Consider the following 395-nt stretch of genomic DNA (forward strand, 5'->3'; position numbering starts at 1 on the left):
CCTGAGGTGGGTGTGGGGCTCTCACAGGGATCGGGCAGCACGCCCGCCCACCCCAAACATACCAAAAAAAATAAATAAATAAAAAGACCACCCTAAGCAAACAACAACAAAAACCAGTCTTTCACAATGTTCTGATTCCTAATGAATGGTTCTTTCCATGCGCCTTGCCAAGGTACATCCTTCTGCCTCTGCCCGCACAGTGGGATCCCTGAAGGACTGGGCGTGGAAGGCATGTGTGATCCCACCTCCTCTTCCCCGGACCGGGACAAGCCCCACAAGCAGCGCCTCCAGCTGTCACTTCTGTGTGGGGCTCTGGCCTTTGGAGTGCCGCGCTGCCTTTTCCCCCCTTCGGCGCCAACCCCCCCGCCACCCCAGCCGCGCGCTAGCCGCAGGCT

The sequence above is a fragment of the Eretmochelys imbricata genome, chromosome 2, assembly GCF_965152235.1.
Source record: "Eretmochelys imbricata isolate rEreImb1 chromosome 2, rEreImb1.hap1, whole genome shotgun sequence".
NCBI classification, from domain to species: domain Eukaryota; kingdom Metazoa; phylum Chordata; order Testudines; family Cheloniidae; genus Eretmochelys; species Eretmochelys imbricata.